At 47.9% G+C, this 18017-nt stretch overlaps 1 non-coding gene and 1 pseudogene across 1 annotated transcript; both read left to right on the forward strand.

Moving 5' to 3' along the window:
- Positions 1-18017, forward strand: part of LOC119923337 — a 37673-nt pseudogene that overhangs the window by 2918 nt on the left and 16738 nt on the right.
- Positions 8387-8524, forward strand: LOC119923346. Its single transcript, XR_005448836.1, has one exon. It is a non-coding gene; the product is annotated as a small nucleolar RNA SNORA7 (small nucleolar RNA).

The following is an 18017-nucleotide window of genomic DNA, read 5'->3' on the forward strand; positions in this document are numbered from 1 at the left end:
GGGTGGAGATTCACGTTTACTGGGTGGAAGAAGGCAATGGTAAATCACTTCTCTATTTTTACCAAGAAAACTCTATGGATACAGTACCAGAACACTTGCAGATGGAGGGGGGGCATTCTGGGAGAGATACGTCCATGGAGTCTCTGTGGGTCGGAGGCAAATCGACAGCATAAGTCAAGACGTGCCAGACCACTGCACATATTAATACTATTGAACACTACAGGTGACAAATAAATACAACAGATTGATTTAATAATAATAATGATGGTATTTGTTATGCGCTCACTATGTGTGAAGCACTGTTCTAAGTGCTGGCAAACTCCGAAAGGAATTAGTGTTGATTACTTCATCGATGCTATCCATTCATTGTATTCATTGAGCATTTATAGTATGCAGAGTCTACCCACTAGACTGTTACCTCCTGGTAGGCAGGAAAATATCTGCCAACTCGGATTGAACTCTCCCAAGCACTTAGTACAGTGCTCTGCACACAGTGAGTATTCAGTAAATACCATTGAGCTATTGATTGATGTGTTCATAATGCTACATGTACAAATATTGTTGAACTCTATAGGTGATCAATGAATACAACTACTGTATTTATTAAAATGGGAGTCAATCATATTTCATGATTGCTTACAGTGTGTAGAGTGCTGTACCAAGTGCTTGAGAGAGTACAATATGACATAATTTGTAGAAGCGTACCTGCCCAAAAGGAACTTACAGTCTGGAGGGAATACCAATGATTCTAAATTGAAGTTTTCCGCTTCCTTTCCAGGGAGTTGGCATCATCTCCCAGAAATGACCAACATCTCCACGGTGGCTGAATTCCTCCTCCTGGGGTTCTCTGACATCCGGGAGCTGCAGCTGCTCCATGCCATGCTGTTCCTCCTTGTCTACCTAGTGGCCCTTCTGGGGAGTCTCCTCATCGTTGCTGTCACCACCCTCGACCAGCGTCTCCACACCCCCATGTACTTCTTTCTTAAGAATTTGTCCTTCATAGACCTCTGCTACATTTCTACAACGGTACCCAAATCCATTGTCAACTCCTTGAGCAGTGACAGTTCCATCTCCTTTCTGGGTTGTGTCTCGCAGCTCTTCCTAGTGATCTTGTTTGCTGCTTCAGAGTTTTATGTCCTCACTGCAATGTCTTATGACCGCTATGCCGCCATCTGCTACCCCCTGCGTTATGTGCTCATCATGAATGAAACAGCCTGTATGCGCATGGCAGCAGCATCATGGCTCGGTGGGGGTCTGCTTGGAGTCTTGTTTTCAGCTTCTACTTTCTCCCTGACCTTTTGTGGGTCCACTGCTGTTCAGCAGTTCTTCTGTGACATACCCCCTCTGCTGAAGATCTCCTGCTCTGAAGTCCACATTGCCATTGATGTGAGTGTGGCTGCTGGGTTTTTCTTGTCTGTTGTCTGCTTCATTTACATCATCCTCTCCTACGTCTTCATCTTCTCAGCTGTGCTGAGGATGCCATCCTCCGAGGGCCGGGCCCAAGCCTTCTCCACCTGCCTGCCCCATCTCACTGTCATCATCATTTTTCTCTTTACCGGAGCATTTGCCTATCTCAAACCACCTTTAGACTCACCCTCGGCTCTGGGTCTGCTGGTTTCCATGTCCTACACCGTGGTGCCCCCCACTGTGAACCCCGTTATCTACAGCCTGAGGAACAGGGACCTGAAGGCTGCCCTGGGCAGGATCCTAAAGGGGACATTCCCCCAGCATCCATTCTGGGACAAAATGTCTGTGTCCAGGTACCAATAATCCCCTACCCACCCCTTTCGAAGAGGAATTGCCCTCTGACATATTCACATATATCACTGACCCAAAGTCCCAAAGAACAAGTCTGGATATTCAGGATTTGTCAAGGTCTGGGAGGTTGGCTGATAAGACTAGGTCATGAGTGGCAATGCATTCCCTAGGAGGCCACATGACCTGAGTTCTAATCCCAGCTCAGCCACTGGACTTCTGTGTGATCTGGCCTTAGTGTCTTACCATCCCTGGGCTCTTACTTCCTCTTACATTCTGAGCCCCTGTGGGACAGGAAACACATCTGTTTGGATTGTAATTTCATCTTTGGGCTGTAAGATCATTGTGGGCACGGATTGTATCTACCAACTTCATTGTACCGTACTCTTCAAAGCGCTTAGTACAATGTAATGTACACAGTAAACACTCAACAAATACCATCGATCAATTGAATTATTTATCATCAGGTGGCACAGACTTTGACACAGAAATTGTTAGCATCGAATAATAAAAATAATAATGATAATGGTGTCGGAAAAGAGACAGAGACATTCACTGATGGAACTCCATTCATTCAATCATATTTCTTGAGCGCTTTCTGTGTGCAGAGCACAGTACTAAGCACTTGGGGAGTATAAATCGGCAACATATAGAGACGGTCCCCACCCAACAACAGGCTCACAGTCTAGAAGGGGGACAAAGACAACAAAACAATACATGTAGACAGGTGTCAAAACTGTCAGAATAAATAGAATTATAGCTATATGCATATCATTAACAGAATAAATAGAGTAGTAAATATGTACAAGTAAAATAAATGGAGTAATAAATCTGTATAAATAAATACAAGTGCTGGGGGGGAGGGAAGGAGGTTGGGGAAGGGGGGATGGGGAGGAGGAGAGGAAAAAGGGGGCTGAGTCTGGGAAGGCCTCCTGGAGGAGGTGAGCTCTCAGTAGGGCTTTGAAGGGAGGAAGAGAGCTAGTTTGGAGGATGTGTGGAGGGAGGGCATTCCAGGCCGTGGGAAGGACGTGGGCTGGGGGTCGACGGCAGGACAGGCGAGAACGAGGCACAGTGAGGAGGTTAGCGGCAAAGGAGCAGAGGGTGCGGGCTGGGCTGTAGAAGGAGAGAAGGAAGGTGAGGTAGGAGGGGGCGAGGGGATGAGGAGCCTTGAAGCTGAGAGTGAAGAGTTTTTGCATGATTTGTAGGTTGACAGGCAACCACTGGAGATTTTTGAGGAGGGGAGTGACATGCCCAGAGTGTTTCTGTACAGAGATAATCTGGGCAGCAGAGTGAAGTATAGACTGAACTACAGAGAGACAGGAGGATGGGAGATCAGAGAGGAGGCCGGTGCAGTAATCCAGTCAGGATAGGATGAGAGATTGGACAATCAAGGGAGTGGTTTGGAACTCTAGTTTCCAGAACCCAGGTTAGTAAATCATCACAACAGGAGGAGCCATTTCCATCTTATTCTTCCTCAAGCCAGGAATTTCTCCTTCCCAACATTCCATTCTCAAAACCTCAGTCCCCTGCCCCACCCCACTCAGCCTGGGGGAGGATCAGAGGATGGATTCAGAGGAATCTCTTGCTCTCTGGAGCTTTGAAATCAGAAGGTGTCATAAAATGAAATCGATCAATTGACTGACTGAATGAGAAGCTGATTGTTGAAGGTGGTATATGAGATGAAGCTGAAACCACCCACAATTGTTGTAGATTGTCAGTAACATTAGAAACAGCTGGGATGTTGGGATGCAGATGCTGTTGTTACCATGGGAACCCTGGGGTGCAGCACCATTGCTGAAGCTTTAGGAACTGGGCATTTATCTCTACTGGACCGCAGGGACCTCTGATGGGTAAATTTAGAAAATCTTGCACATTAAGTATAGGCTTCGATTTGGCAACGGCTAGACTGACCTGTCTGCTGGGCGACCTCGACTGGGCTTGACAGATAACCAATTGCAAAACAAAGGAGAAGAAAAATAACTTATCTCTGTACTCTGGAAACGGGCGATTTCCCACAGTACAGAAACATCTTTAATAAACACATCTTCCCAAGGTGACCTGGCCAGTCGCCCGGGAACTTGTGCAATTGGCAAAATACCTTCTTGGTTTGCAAAGGGTTTATTAAGGCTCGTACGTTGGAGCTAACTGGGAATCTCACTCACGGAGAGGATGCTCTGCCTGGGACCCTCCCATTCGGGACCCTGAAAGCCGAATCCGGGATTCCCCAGCATGAAACTTCAGGAGTTGGTGTTCCCCCGAATTGGTGATGTAACCCCTTGTTTGTGTGTGTGTGTGTGTGTGTTTGCTTTACCCCTTTATTTTGTATTTGTTTTCTTCTTTCGTATTCCCTTCCTTCTATTAAAATTGTCCTTCTATTAAAATTGTAACGATACACCTATATTGCTATGTGTCTGCGCTTCTTTCTCTGAAAAAAGGGGACTTGTAGTCGCGGGTCTGAACCTTATTCGTTGGTTAACTGAAGAAACATTTCGTTAACTGAACAACCTCACAGGCAGAGGATTTTGGCATCGGCCTGGATACGAGGTCCCACCTGAGGTGATTCTCCAGGGGTTCCTCACAGAGCAGTATCTGCTTTATCTTTGGGGATGGCAGACTCTGAAGAACATCTCGCTGCCACAGGAGATAAGAGAGGGGCTGAGGGTGTCATGCTGTCCCTTTCTTCATAGCCAGCTGCATCCAAAACCTGGAGTGGAGGGAGGAGCATCCCAACCCAGCGGAGGTCAGAGCCCTACAGCCTTACGCTGCCCCAGTGAGTGTGACCGGGGGGCATTGGAGGGGGAGGGAGAGACCATGATGGGGATGCAAGAGATGGAGCCATTCAGGGGAAGTGCTCACACATGGGACCAGTGTCGGACTTTGGATCAGGGCTACTTCCTCAGAGGGGCGGTTGGGCTTTCAGGAGGGTAAGTATTTGACAGTGCAGTGGCCCCAACCATCACTCATCTCCCCTTCCTCATCCCCCTCCATCCAGCTAACGTGTCCAGCTGGGGCCCCTCTGCACAGCGTAAGCATTATGTTGTGGTCACTTCGGCCAAGATGTGTCCTGGATGTCAGAAAATGTTTCTGGTGAGAAATGACAGGGAGGGAATGAGAGAGTGTGATTGGTTCTAGACCACGAGCACTCTCATCAACTCCTCCATGCAGGAACGTTGTGTAAACACGATGGAGGTAAGAGATTCAATCCCTTCCCTCCTGGACTTACCGGTCTGCTGGGCTAGACTGATCCAAAATAATTTACAGCTGGGGGAAATAAGAATGGAAAGGTGGATGCACAGCGCTTAATACGTGCTTAGTAATGTGAACCTATAGGTAGGGAAGTGCAATGAGCAGTTGTGAATGTGTAAATGCAGAGGTGGTATGTGGCCTGATTTGGCATGGGGAGAAGAAACATCAATCTGGGCAAATTTGAAGGGATTTGAAGGATCTAAGAAGGACCATCCCTACCCAAGAAGAAAGAAGGATCTAAGCCATGTGTTGGAGAAGGGAATGTCCTTTTTCATTCATTCCTTCATTCATTCAATCGTATTTATTTTGCGCTTACTGTGTGCACAGCTGTGTACTAAGCGCTTGGAAAGTACAAATCGGCAACATGCAGAGAAGGTCCCTACGCAAATATGGGCTTACACTCTAGAAGGGGGAGACAGACAAAACGAAACCAGTGGGCAGGTGAAAATACCATCAGAATAAATAGAATTATAGCTATATACACATCATTAATCAAATAAATAGAGTAATAAATACGTACAGACATACACAAGTGCTGTGGGGAGGGGAAAGGGATAGGGCAGGGGGAGGACGGGGGGATGGGGAGAGGAGGAGAGGAAAAGGGAGATCTATTTCCAAGGGCTGCAGGGTAGTTGGTAAAGAAGGAAAGGGAAACACAGATGAGAACACCGGTCAAAAGCCTTGAAGCTAGTGGCAAGAAGTTGACTGGGGTCAACCAGACTTCAGTCTGTTTCAATTTCCCCTGAGAGCCACAATCAGATTTGTTGTGTCCGTGTCTGTGTGTGTATCCAAGGTGGGGCAGGGGAGGGAGTGAACAAACCTTGGCCGGCGGAGTTCTGGAGGGGAGGAGGAGAAGGGAATCTTCTCCCATCACCTTCCAGGGAAAAAGTGTGCCTGGGCCCAGGGAGAGGCCAAGAGTAGTGGTAGTAGTAAGGGGACCTCGGTTCTAATCCTGTCTCTGCCATTCATTCATTCATTCAATCGTATTGATTGAGCGCTTACTGTGTGCAGAGCACTGTACTAAGTGCTTGGACAGTACAATTTGGCAACAGATAGGGACAATCCCTACCCAACAACCGGCTCGGGGACGTAGCTTCTAATCCTGGCTCTGCCCCTTGTCTGCTGTGTGATGTCAGACAAGTCACTTTGCTTCTCTGTGTCTCAGATACCGCATCTGTAAAATGGGAATTAAGAGTGAGTCTCACATGGCAGAAACCCTTGAAGATAATTGTGAGGTGTTTCTGTTTCACGTGAAAAGATGCATGGTGCCAGTGAAGGCTTTGGAGGAGAGATGTTTGAGCACTTCTTTGTCTTTTCTGGTGCTATTGGGTCATCTCTGACCCATAGCGAATGAATGGACACATCTCTCCAGGAACGCCCCATTCTCCAACTGCAAATGTTATGGTAGTTTATCAATAGAGTTTTCTTGGTAAAGATACAGAAGGGGTTTACCATTGCCTTCTTCCCTGCAGTAAACTTGAATCTCCTCCTCGACTATCTCTCATGACACTGCTGCCCAGCACAGGTGAGTTTTCACTTGTAGCAGATTGCCTTCCACCCGCTAGCCACTGCCCAAGCTGGGAATGGGACGGGTATGCCTCTGCTTAACCATCCGTCTGGTAGCCAAGACTGGTAGAGTACTGGAAACTCTCCAGGTACGTTTCTGAGTGGTAGGGAGTGATGCTTTAGCAAATAGCTAAATGAATGAATGAGTGGCAAAATAGGTGTGGGTTTGTGTGACTGTGTATATTTATGTGTAAGTAACCACAGTCAGTTGAAGTGAGTGTCTGTGTGTGTGTGTGTGTGTGTGTGTGTGTGTGTGTGAGGGTGTGTGTGTGTGAGGGTGTGTGTCTGAGCGGCTAGCTGGGGCCCTGCAACACAGCGTCAGCATTATGCCGTGGTCACATCAGCCAGAAGTGGGTCCTGGACATCAGAAAATGTTTCTGTTGGGAAATGCTAGGGAGGGAATGAGAGAGTGTGATTGGTTCTAGACCACGAGCACTATCGTCAACTCCTCCATACAGAAATGTCAGGTGAACACAACGGAGGTAAGAGATTCATTCCCTTCCCCCCTGGACTCACCAGTCTGCTGGGCTAGACTGAGGCAAAATAATTTACAGCTGGGGGAAATAAGCATGAAAATGTGAATGCACAGCTTAATTACCTCTTCCATAGTAATGTGAATCTATACATAGGGAAGAGGTATGAGCAGTCGTGAATGTGTAAATGCAGAGGTGGCATCTGGGCTGACGGCATGGGGAGAGGGAGATTTGGGCAGAAGGAAGGATCTGAGCCATGTGTTAGAGAAGGGAATGTCCTTGGAGAGGCACAGGGAGCAGATCTGTCTCCAAGGGCTGGAGGGGAGTTGGTCAGGCGGGAAGCGGAGCGCGCATGCACTCACAGGAACTGGAGTCTCCCGGAGCCGGAGTCAGGAGGAAAGCGGAGCCCCCTCCTTCCTCTCCCCCTCCTCTCCTTCCCCATTCCCCCTGCCTTACCTCCTTCCCCTCCCCACAGCACCTGTATAGATGTATATATGTTTGTACGGATTTATTATTCTATTTACTTATTTTATTTGTGCATATTTATTCTATTTGTTTTATTTTGTTGATATGTTCTGTTTTGTTGTCTGTCTCCCCCTTCTAGACTGTGAGCCCGTTGTTGGGTAGGGACCGTCTCTATATGTTGCCAACTTGTACTTCCCAAGCACTTAGTACAGTGCTCTGCACACAGTAAGCGCTCAATAAATACGATTGAATGAATGAATGAAGAGGGAAGGGAAACATGGAGGAGAACACCGGTAAAAAGCCTTGAAGCTAGTGGCAAGGACTTGATTGGAGTCAACCAGACTTCAGTCTGTTTCATTTTCCTCTGAGAACCACAGTCAGATTTGTTGTGTCAGCGGCTGTTTGTGTATCCAAGGTGGGGCAGGGGAGGCAGTGAGCAAATCTTGGCTGGTGGAGGTCTGGAGGGGAGGAGGAGAAGGGAATCTTCTCCCATCACCTCCCAGGGAAAAAGGCCGTCTGGGCCCAGGGAGAGGTAAAGAGTAGTGGTAGTAGTAAGGGGACCTGGGTTCGAATCCTGCCTCTGCTACTAATTCATTCATTCATTGAATCGTATTTATTGAGCGCTTACCATCTGCAGAGAACTGCACTGAGTACTTGGAAAGTACAATTCGGCAACAGATAGGGACAATCCCTACCCAACCACGAGTTTGGGGACCTGGGTTCTAATCCTGGCTCTGCCCCTTGACTGCTGGGTGATGTCGGGCAAGGCACTTTGCTTCTCTGTGCCTCAAATACCGCATCTATAAAATGGGAATGAAGACTGAGCCCTAAGTGCTCAGTAAATACCATTGTTTGATTAATTGATGGGTACATACCCCTGTCCCCTCTCAGGATCACACCTGGAGAGTTTCCAGGACTCTACCAGTCTCAGCCAAGGGAGGGAGAGTCAAACAGAGGCATACCCATTCCATTCCTAGCTGGGGCAGTGGATAGCGAGTGGAAGGCAATCTGCTGCATGTCAAAACGCACCTGTTCTGGGCAGCAGCGGCAGGGGAGAGAGTTGAGGGTGGAGAATCAGGTTTACTGGGTGGAAGAAGGCAATGGTAAAACACTTCTCTATTTTTACCAAGAAAATTCTATGGATCCACTAGCAGAACGCTTGCATATGGAGGTGGGGCATTCTGGGAGAGATGCGTCCATGGAGTCGCTGTGGGTCGGAGGCCAATTGACAGCATAAGTCAAGACGTGCCAGACCACGGCACATATTAATACCATTGAACACTACAGGTGACAAATAAATACAACAGATTGATTTGATAATAATGATGATAGTATTTGTTAAGCGCTCACTATGTGTGAAGCACTGTTCTAAGCGCTGGAAAGCTCCAAAAGGAATTAGTGTTGATTACTTCATCGATGCTAGCAATCCATCATATTTGTTAAGCATTTATGGTATGCAGAGTCTACCCAGTAGACTGTTACCTCCTGGTGGGCAGGAAAATATCTGTCAACACCCTTGGATTGAACTCTCCCAAGCACTTAGTACAGTGCTATGCGCACAGTGAGTATTCAGTAAATGCCCTTGAGCTATCGATTGATGTGTTCATGCCCCTACATAATAATAATGATGGTATTTGTTAAGCGCTTACTATGTGCAAAGCACTGTTCTAAGCGCTGGGAAGGTTACAAGGTGATCAGGTTGTCCCACGGGGGGCTCACAGTTTTTAATCCCCATTTTCCAGATGAGGTAACTGAGGCCCAGAGAAGTTAAGTGACTTGCCCAAAGTCCCACAGCTGACAATTGGCGGAGCGGGATTTGAACCCATGACCTCTGACTCCAAAGCCCGTGCTATTTCCACTGAGCCATGCTGCTTCTCTAATTCTGGTTATCACACCTCCTGCACAGTAAGCACTTTGGGACCCCCCAACGGTTACTGTGAGGATGCCCATTTCTGGTTATCACACCTCCTGCAGAGTAAGCACTTAAGAAGGACCCCCCACACACACACTCCAATGGTTATTGTGAGGACATCGATTTCCGGTTAGCCCCCTCCAGCACAGAAAGCGCTTAAGAAGGACCCCCAAACATTTACTGTGAGGATGCCCATTTCTGGTCATCACACCTACCGCCCAGTAAACTATTGAACTCTATAGGTGATCAATGAATACAACTGCTTTATTTATTAAAATGGGAATCAATCATATTTATTGATGACTTACAGTGTGTAGAGCACTGTACTAAGTGCTTGGGAGGGTAACCTCTTTCTTCTCCCCCTCCCCATCCCCCCCGCCCTACCTCCTTCCCCTCTCCACAGCACCCATATATATGTTTGTACAGATTTATTACTCTATTTATTTTACTTGTACATATTTACTATTCTATTTATTTTGTTAATGATGTGCATCTAGCTTTACTTCTATTTATTCTGAAGACTTGACACCTGTCCACATGTTTTGTTTTGTTGTCTGTCTCCTCCTTCTAGACTGGGAGCCCGTTGTTGGGTAGGGACCATCTCTATATGTTGCCAACTTGTACTTCCCAAGTGCTTAGTACAGTGCTCTGCACGCAGTAAGCGCTCAATAAATATAATTGAATGAATGAATGAATATAATATGTAGAAGTGTTACCTGCCCAAAAGGAGCTTACATCCTGGAGCGAATGCCAATGTTTCTAAATTGAGGTACCCCTCTTCCTTTCCAGGGAGTCAGCATCATCTCCCAGAAATGACCAACATCTCCACGGTGGGTGAATTCCTCCTCCTGGGGTTCTCTGACAGCCGGGAGCTGCAGCTGCTCCATGCCACGCTGTTCCTCCTTGTCTACCTAGCGGCCCTTCTGGGGAATCTCCTCATCGTTGCTGTCACCACCCTCGACCAGCGTCTCCACACCCCCATGTACTTCTTTCTCAAGAACTTGTCCTTCATAGACCTCTGCTACATTTCTACGACGGTACCCAAATCCATCGTCAGCTTCTTGACCAGTGACAGCTCCATCTCCTTTCTGGGTTGTGTCTCGCAGCTCTTCGTACTGGTCATGTTTGCCGCTACAGAGATTTTTCTCCTCACTGCAATGTCTTATGACCGCTATGCCGCCATCTGCTCCCCGCTGCGCTATGAGCTCATCATGAACAAAACAGCCTGTGTTTGCATACTAGCAGCATCATGGCTCAATGGGGGTCTGTTTGGACTCCTGTTTTCAGCTTCTCCCTTCTCCCTGACGTTTTTGTGGGTCCAATGCTATTCAGCAGTTCTTCTGTGACGTTCCCCCTCTGCTGAAGATCTCCTGCTCTGAAGTCCACATTGCCATTGATGTGACTGTGGCTGCTGGGTTCATCTTTGATACCGTCTGCTTAATTTACATCACCCTCTCCTACGTCTTCATCTTCTCAGCCGTGCTGAGGATGCCGTCCTCCGAGGGCCGAACCAAAGCCTTCTCCACCTGCCTGCCCCATCTCACTGTCATCATCATTTTTCTCTTTACCGGAATATTTGCCTATCTCAAACCACCTTCAGACTCGCCCTCGGCTCTGGATCTGCTGGTTTCCATGTTCTAAACTGTGGTGCCCCCCACTGTGAACCCCCTTATCTACAGCCTGAGGAACAGGGAGCTGAAGGCTGCCCTGGGCAGGATCCTAAAAGGGACATTCCCCCAGTATCTATTCTGGGACAAAATGTCTGTGTTCAGGTACTAATAATCCCCTACCACCCCTTAAAAGAGGAATTGCCCTTAGACATAACGATATATACCACTGACCCAGAGGCCCAAACAACAAGTCGGGATATTCAGGATTTGTCCAGGTCAGGGCAGTTGGCTGATAAGGCTAGGTCTTATCTTGAGAGGAGACAGAGACATTCACTGATGGAACTCTAGTTTCCAGAGCCCAGGAGAGTAAATCATCACAATAGGAGGAGCCATTTCCATATAATTCTTCCTCAAGGCAGGAATTTCTCCATCCCATCATCCTATTCTCCAAGCCTCAGTCCCCTGCCCCACCCCACTCAGCCTGGGGGAGGATCTTAGGATGGAACCAAAGGAATCTCTTGCTCTCTTGAGCTTTAAAATCAAAATGGGTCAGAAAATGAAGTCGATCAATTTATGGATTGATGAGAAACTGATTGTCTAAAGTGGTATATGAAGTGAAGCTGAAACCACATAGTTGATGTAGATTGTCAGTAACTTTAGAAGCAGTTGTGATGTTGGGATGCAGATGCTGTTGTTTCCATGGGAACCCTGGGGTGCAGCAAAATTGCTGCAGCTTTAGGGACTGGGCATTTATCTCTACAGGACCTCAGGGCTCTCACGGGCAGAGGTTTTTGGCATCGGCCAGATCACGAGCTCCTACCTGAGTTGATCCCCCAGGGGTTCCCCACGGAATTGTGGCTGCTTCATCTTTGGGAATGGGGGACTGTCTGGGGATCATCTCCCTGCCCATAGGAGATCAGAGAGGGGCTGAGGTTGCCATTCCGTCTTTTCCTTCCTAGCCCGCTGCACCCAAGAACTGGAGTGGAGAAAGGTCCACCCCAACCCAGCAGAGGTCAGAGCCCTCCAGCCCTATGCTGCATCAGTGAGTGTGACCCGGGGGGTGGTGGAGGAGGAGGAGGCAAAGATCATGATGGGGATGCAAGAGACAGAGCCATTCAGGGGAAATGCTCACACACGGGGCCAGTGTTAGATTTTGGGGCTAGGGCTACATCCCCAGAGGGGCAGATGGGTTTTCAGGAGGGTACGTATTTGACAGTACAGTGGTCCTAACCATCACTCTTCTCCCCTTCCTCATCCACCTCCATCCAGATAAAATGGAATCCGCTTGCCTGGCTGGGGCCCTTTAGCACAGTGTCGGCACTTCGGCCAGGAGTGGGTCCTGGACGTCAGAAAATGTTTCTGGTGGGAAATGACAGGGAGGGAATGAGAGAGTGTGATCGGTTGTAGACCACCAGCACTATCATCAACATCTCAGTGCAGGAATGTTGGGTGAATGCAACGGAGGTAAGAGATTCAATCCCTTCCCTCCTGGATTTACCAGTCTGCTGGGCTAGACTGATCCAAAATAATTAACAGCTAGGGGGAAATAAGAATGGATAGGTGGATGCACAGCTTAATAATTGCTTAGATAGTAATGTGAATCTATCGGTACAGAAGAGCTATGAGCAGTTTGAATGTGTAAATGCAGGGGTGGTATGTGGGCTGATATGGCATGGGGTGAAGAAACATTAATCTGGGCAAGTTTGAAGGGAGAGGGAGATCCGGGCAGAAGGAAGGATCTAAGCCATGTGTTGGAGAAGGGAATGTCCTTGGAGAGGCATAGGGAGAAGATCTGTTTCTAAGGGCTGGAGGGGAGTTGGTGAAGAGGGAAGGGAAACACGGAGGAGAACACCGGTCAAAAGCCTTGAAGCTAGTGGCAAGAAATTAATTGGAGTCAACCAGACTTCAGTCTCTTTCATTTTCCTCTGAGAACCACAGTCAGCTTTGTTGTGTCGGGGGCTGTGTGTGTATCCAAGGTGGGGCAGGGGAGGCAGTGAGCAAACCTTGGCTGGTGGAGGGCTGGAGGGGAAGGAGGAGAAGGGAATCTTCTCCCATCACCTTCCAGGGAAAAAGTGTGTCTGAGCCCAGGGAGAGGTAAACAGTAGTGGTAGCAGTAAGGGGACCTGGGTTCAAATCCTGACTCTGCTATTAGTTCATTCATTCAATCGTATTGATTGAGCGCTTACTATGTGCAGAGCTCTGTACTAAGCCCTTGGAAAGCACAATTTGGCAACAGATAGAGAGAACCCCTCCCCAACAACGGGCTCGGGGACTTGGGTTCTAATCCTGGCTCTGCCCCTTGTCTGCCGGGTGACGTTGGGCAAGGCACTTTGCTTCTCTGTGCCTTGGAAGACCCCATCTCTAAAAGGGGAATTAAGACTGAGCCCTACATGAGATAGGGACTGTGTCTACCCAATTTTCTTGTATCTTCCCTATTGCTTAGTATAGTGCCTGGCACCTAGAAAGCACTTAGCAAACGCCATTTTTTTTAAAGTATTTATTGAGCACCCACTTGATGCGGTGTATTGAACTAGGTTTTGGCAAAGTTGGAAAGCAAGTGACCCACTGCTTGTCTTCAAGGAGATGAAAATAAAAATACTTACAGCACTGAGAGTTCATTTGTAGATGAGTGTAAGGAGCTTGCAAGTCACCACATTCAAGCCAGAGTTTCCAGTAGGAAACTCACTCTCACTCGCTTACTCTCCACTGGTTCCTTCCCCTCTGCCTTCAAACATGCCCATGTCTCTCCCATCCTAAAAAAACTCTCTCTTGACCCCACCTCACCTTCTAGTTATCGCCCCATATCCCTCCTACCATTCCTTTCCAAACTCCTTGAACGAGTTGTCTACACGCGCTGCCTAGAATTCCTCAACAACAACTCTCTCCTCGACCCCCTCCAGTCTGGCTTCCGTCCCCTACATTCCACGGAAACTGCCCTCTCAAAGGTCACCAATGACCTCCTGCTTGCCAAATCCAACGGCTCATACTCTGTCCTAATGCTCCTCGACCTCTCAGTTGCCTTCGACACTGTGGACCACCCCCTTCTCCTCAACATGCTATCTGACCTTGGCTTCACAGACTCCGTCCTCTCCTCGTTCTCCTCTTATCTCTCCGGTCGTTCATTCTCAGTTTCTTTTGCAGGCTCCTCCTCCCCCTTCCATCCTCTTACTGTGGGGGTTCCCCAAGGTTCAGTGCTTGGTCCCCTTCTGTTCTCGATCTACACGCACTCCCTTGGTGACCTCATTCGCTCCCACGGTTTCAACTATCATCTCTACGCTGATGACACCCAGATCTACATCTCTGCCCCTGCTCTCTCCCCCTCTCTCCAGGCTCGCATCTCCTCCTGCCTTCAGGACATCTCCATCTGGATGTCTGCCCGCCACCTAAAACTCAACATGTCGAAGACTGAACTCCTTGTCTTCCCTCCCAAACCTTGCCCTCTCCCTGACTTTCCCATCTCTGTTGACGGCACTACCATCCTTCCCGTCTCACAAGCCCGCAACCTTGGTGTCATCCTCGACTCCGCTCTCTCATTCACCCCTCACATCCAAGCCGTCACCAAAACCTGCCGGTCTCAGCTCCGCAACATTGCCAAGATCCGCCCTTTCCTCTCCATCCATACCGCTACCCTACTCATTCAAGCTCTCATCCTATCCCGTCTGGACTACTGCATCAGCCTTCTCTCTGATCTCCCATCCTCGTGTCTCTCTCCACTTCAATCCATACTTCATGCTGCTGCCCGGATTATCTTTGTCCAGAAACGCTCTGGGCATATTACTCCCCTCCTCAAAAATCTCCAGTGGCTACCAATCAATCTGCGCATCAGGCAGAAACTCCTCACCCTGGGCTTCAAGGCTCTCCATCACCTCGCCCCCTCCTACCTCACCTCCCTTCTCTCCTTCTACAGCCCACCCCGCACCCTCCGCTCCTCTGCCACTAATCTCCTCACCGTACCTCGTTCTCGCCTGTCCCGCCATCGACCCCCGGCCCACGTCATCCCCCGGGCCTGGAATGCCCTCCCTCTGCCCATCCGCCAAGCTAGCTCTCTTCCTCCCTTCAAGGCCCTGCTGAGAGCTCACCTCCTCCAGGAGGCCTTCCCAGACTGAGCCCCTTCCTTCCTCTCCCCCTCATCCCCCTCTCCATCCCCCCCATCTTACCTCCTTCCCTTCCCCACAGCACCTGTATATATGTATATATGTTTGTACATATTTATTACTCTATTTATTTATTTATTTATTTATTTTACTTGTACATATCTATTCTATTTATTTTATTTTGTTAGTATGTTTGGTTTTGTTCTCTGTCTCCCCCTTTTAGACTGTGAGCCCACTGTTGGGTAGGGACTGTCTCTATATGTTGCCAATTTGTACTTCCCAAGCGCTTAGTACAGTGCTCTGCACATAGTAAGCGCTCAATAAATACGATTGATGATGATGATGATTGGAGTTTCTTGAGTGAGGAAACAAGAACTAAACATTCTTGTAGAAAACTGATTTGGACAGCAGAGTAAAGTATGGACTGGAGTGGGGAGAGACAGGAGGCTGGGAGGTCAGCAAGGAGGCTGATATAGTAATCAAGGTGGGGTAGGAGAAGTGATTGGATTAATGTGGCAGCAGTTTGGATGGAGAGGAAAGGGCAGACTGTAGCGATGTTGTGAAGGTGGAATCAACAGAATTTAGTGATGGATTAGAATATTTGGGTTTAATGAAAGAGAGGAGTCAAGGATAATACCAAGGTTTACTTGTCAGTAAAGAGGTGTTCGAAATACAGGCACAGTGATCTGGAGAGGATTTGCATCTGAAAACTGTTTGTGTAGGAGGATGTCCTCATAAATCAATCAATCAATCCATCATACCTACTAGTTGACCACTTACTGTGGGCAGAATACTGAACTAAGCACTGGAAGAGTACAACAGAGTTAATAGATATAATCCCTGACCCAAGGGGCTTTCAGTCTGGTAGGGAAGAGTCATAGTCCCTCCTTGCCATGCCTTTGCCAGGCTTGTGTTCACTGGATTGGCTTCAGAGTGCTCAAGTATCACGTTATCAAGGTCAATCTGAGACTGAGGAAAAGGCAGAACCAATTCCTCCCTGGTTGTGCCTTGGAATTGCCCCATCTCTGAAACCAGGTGTCCTGCCCCATTGGCCCAGGACTGAACTCTGTAGACCCTTTGGGATTTGTACAGCTCCCACTTTTGAGACTTTGCGGTGGACAAGACCATGTCAGTCACAGAACAGTCCAGCCCCAGGAGAGAATCTATGGTTCTTAAAATCAAAATGATTTTACAGTTAGCCAACCTCCACAAGATGCAATCGATGGCCTGCAGACCCACAGGATGAGGAGAGCAACAGGGGCAATTAAGCACGAATCCACCTTTGGTCAGTGAGTTCCTGCTGAAATGCTTGGGGTTGATCACTCCAAACAGGATGCTAAATGCTGATCTAAACACAAGTTATCAATAAGATGTGGCGAAGAGACCCCCCCCTCCCCCCCGGTCCTCACTAGGGGAAATGAGGCCTTGAAAGCTGAGAGCAAGGCATTTCTATTCGATGTGGGGTGGACGGACAACCACTGGGGATCTTTGAGGACTGGAGAGACAAATCAATCGATTAATCAATCAATCATATTTATTAAACACTTGCTGTGTGCGAAGGACTGTACTAATCATTTGGGAGAGTACAATACACTGATAAACAGACACATCCCCAGCCCACAACAAGCTTACCATCTGGAGCCGGAAAATGACGTTAATATAAATAAATAAATTACAGACATGCACATAGTTGCTGTGGGGCTGAGGGAGGGGTGAAGAGAGGGTACAAATTCAAGTGCAAGGGTGATGTCGAGGGAGTGGGAGAAGAGGAAATGAAGGCTTAGTTAGTGAAGACCTTTTGGAGGAAATGTGCTTGTGATAAGACTTTGAAGGTGGGGAGAATGATTGTCTGTCAGATATGAAGAGTAGGGGCACTCCAGGTCAGACGCATGATGTGGGTTAGATGTTGGCAGTGAGGTAAATGAGTTTGAGGTGCAGTGAGTAGGTTGACATGAGAGGAGTGAAATGTGCTGGCCTGGATTTTAGTAGGAAATCAGGGAGGTAAAGTAGGAGGGGGCAAGGCGATTGAGCGCTGTAAAGCTGATGGTAAAAGTTTCTGTTTGATGTGGAAGTTTTTGGGAAACCAGTAGAGGTTCCTGAAGAGTGGGGAGATGTGGACTGAACATTTTTCTAGAAAAATGATCCGGTCAGCAGAGTGAAGTAGAAACTGGGCTGGGGAAAGACTGGAGGCTGCAAGGTCAGCCAGGAGGATGCTGCAGTCATCAAGTTACACTATGATAAGTGCTTGGATCAACATAGCAGCAATTTGGATGGAAAGTTAAGGATGGGTTTCAGTGGTGTTGTGAAGGTAAAACCAATAGGATTTGGTGGCATATTGAATACGTGGGTTAAATGAGAGAGATGTCAATGAAGATGGCAAGGGTACAGACTTGTGAGACAAGAACGATAGTGGTACTGTCTTCAGTGATCCTAAAGACAGGGATAGGACAGGGTCTGGGGCAGAAGGTGAGGAATTCTGTTTTGAGCTTGTTAACTTTGAGGTGACAACAGGAAATAGAAATAGAAATGTCTTGAAGGCAAGAATAAATATGAAACTGCTGAGGAGAGAGTCAGGGCTGGAGAATCATCCATGTTGAGAAGGTAGTTGAAGTCATGGGAGCAAATGAATTATCCAAGGGAGTGGGTGTATCCGGAGAATAAAAGGGGATCTAGAACCGATCCTTGAGGGACTCCCACATTTAGAGGGTGGCAGGCAGACGAACCTGCTGAAAGAAAGTGTGGTTTTCCCACTCCAGTCTGTCCAGGTGTGAAAAGGACAACTGTGTCATTTCTAATAATAATAATGACATTTATTAATCGCTGTGTGCAAAGCACTGTACTAAACGCTGGGGAGGTTACAAGGTGATCAGGTTGTCCCACGTGGGGCTCACAGGCT

This window comes from Tachyglossus aculeatus, unplaced genomic scaffold, assembly GCF_015852505.1.
Source record: "Tachyglossus aculeatus isolate mTacAcu1 unplaced genomic scaffold, mTacAcu1.pri scaffold_176_arrow_ctg1, whole genome shotgun sequence".
NCBI classification, from domain to species: domain Eukaryota; kingdom Metazoa; phylum Chordata; class Mammalia; order Monotremata; family Tachyglossidae; genus Tachyglossus; species Tachyglossus aculeatus.